This window comes from Maylandia zebra, linkage group LG3, assembly GCF_041146795.1.
Source record: "Maylandia zebra isolate NMK-2024a linkage group LG3, Mzebra_GT3a, whole genome shotgun sequence".
In the NCBI taxonomy this organism is placed as follows: Eukaryota; Metazoa; Chordata; class Actinopteri; order Cichliformes; family Cichlidae; genus Maylandia; species Maylandia zebra.
The window spans coordinates 44,791,497-44,793,729 of record NC_135169.1 but is presented as its reverse complement, the minus strand read 5'-3'; the positions used below and the strand labels follow the sequence as shown (position 1 = coordinate 44,793,729).

General features: G+C 36.6%; 1 long non-coding RNA gene across 1 annotated transcript; it reads right to left on the bottom strand.

The window, feature by feature from the left end:
- Positions 1-602: 602 nt before the first annotated feature.
- Positions 603-1,707, bottom strand: LOC143417113 (uncharacterized). The gene is made up of 2 exons (XR_013097327.1): positions 1,453-1,707; positions 603-860 (listed from the first exon to the last, which is right to left on the bottom strand). It is a non-coding gene; the product is annotated as an uncharacterized LOC143417113 (long non-coding RNA).
- Positions 1,708-2,233: the final 526 nt, after the last annotated feature.

Here is a 2,233-nt window from a genome sequence, read left to right as displayed (position 1 = left end):
TATGCCTACTCCATAATGGTTCAATCGCTTACTTGCTAAGGAAAGACAAAATGGCATGCATATAAAGAAAATCAGACGTAGTAGAGCTGCAGCTATAGGATTTACTGCGCTAATGCTAGTTAGCTAGCTTGGCTAACAAGCTAGATCTGTGACATCAAATGGGATGCTATTTCCAGCTAGTAATAAACAGACTTAAAACAAATTGCACATATCAGGAAAACTGAATAAGCAAATCCTTATATATTTACTGATGTAATAAACCAAGTGAAAAGTACACAGCAAATCCAGCATGTCCAAATTAACACTGTCGGATTTGATTTCAACACTATTAAAGTGTCTATATGGGTCCACACCAGAGAGTGTTAATTTAACTCTTTTTGGAGAGTTGGTACGTTAACTCTGATTTAGTGTTAAACACCAAATCTGTTCAGGAGTTGATAATTTAACACTTGGTGTTAAGAGTTTATATATTAACTCTCAAAGAGTATTTTAGTTTAACTACGTAAGAGTTATCTTCTAATTCATTCTAAAAAGCGGGAATTTTACTGTTCTGAACTTCTAGAAATTTCTTTTGGAAATAAACATTTACTAAAAAGACGCAATGGTTTTTGAAAAACATTTATTCTGAACTGTGCACCACAATTTCAAAACATTTTCTGAAAGATGTAACAGTATACATGTTCTCACTTTCATTAGAATTTTGTTTATCAAAAGGTCTGACATGGGTGAGCTGGTAAATGCAAATAACAGCATTCTCATCACTTATTTCTTCAATACAATATGCATGTCCTTCATTCATCCCTTTGTGGAACTTCAGCGCACTTCTGCTCTCCCCCATATTCCATCTTCACAAGCATATCCTGTGCGGAGATTGAATAAAAATTAGTTGACACTAATTAATGGCACAAATAATCCAGTAATCAATTGCAGCACAGTAAAAAAAAAAAAAAAAGGAATCCTCTTTGAGCCATTACTTGTGTAAAGTATTTTCCCAAAAGACAAAGACACAGGCAACAGGTAATACTGAACTAAATGTAAAACCTCAACCTTTTTCATTTTTACCTAAACCGTGTGCACAAAACTCTGGAGGGATCTAAATGCTAACGTAGAATCGAGTCAGGACGTCTGCTACTGCTGTTTGCTCGTTTTTTTTTTTTTTATGGGCGATCGTTTTCAGGCTTCAAGTAGCACCATTATACCAACATTTCACATTCTAGACATTGTTTTAGGTGTATTTGACCAAAAGTTTGACTGAAAATTCACATGCAAGCTTTTTTCAAGGCTGTGGTATTTGCCCGCAAACAATACCTTTCAGCTAGCTAAAACAGAATATTATGCTATCACCCAGCAACATGGCTAATGCCTTTCACACAGCTTTGTCTCAACTCCAAAGAGCCACAGAAGTAAAAGCTCATAATAATAATTGAAACGATGTTTGAAAGAATGACTTACCAAGCATGGCAAACAACTCAAATATGTAGAGCAAAATGTTCTGAAACGGCTTCACTTCAGCTTCGATTGGAGCCGTGCTGGGGGCGGAGTCTGTGAATTTACTCTGTTGGTGTCATAGCCCCTCTAGGAGTTCAGAGTTAAGAGGTCAAGAGTTAATGTTTCCATTGTAACACCTCCAGATTTGACAGAGAAACACTCATTTTTAACACTCGATTTTAACTACTATCATTTTACACCTCAGAGTTACATTAAAAGAATGTGACTCTGCTTAGAGTAAAATTAACTCTACTTTTGCAAGAAGACTATTAACACCAAAACATTTAACACTTTTGAATTTGCTGTGTAGCAGCATGTTCTGTTGAGGTTTTGCACACATATGTCCGCTATTGATGTGATGTTAACTTATCCGCCAACAATTATCGTGGTTACCAGATAGTCCAGTAACCACCACTGGCGTATCACATCCATTATGACGGACAGCTACTGAGGTCAATATGCACATAATGTCATAAAGGAGCTGCTGCCTGGTGGCAACTGGAAAGAATACAGGTTTGTGTGCTATGATTGCTGGGTTTTATCTCTTTTCTCTGTATTCTACGGTCTTTACCTTACAATATAAAGCACCTTAAGGTCATTGTCATTTGGCGCTGTATAAATAAAATAAAACTGAATTGAATTGAGTTGAAGGAGCTGCTCTCTGGTGGCCACTAAGAATGCTGTTTTAAGTACTTTTACTTTGAGTTCAGATGTGAGTGGTCCCTGGAAGTCGATGACAGTCACA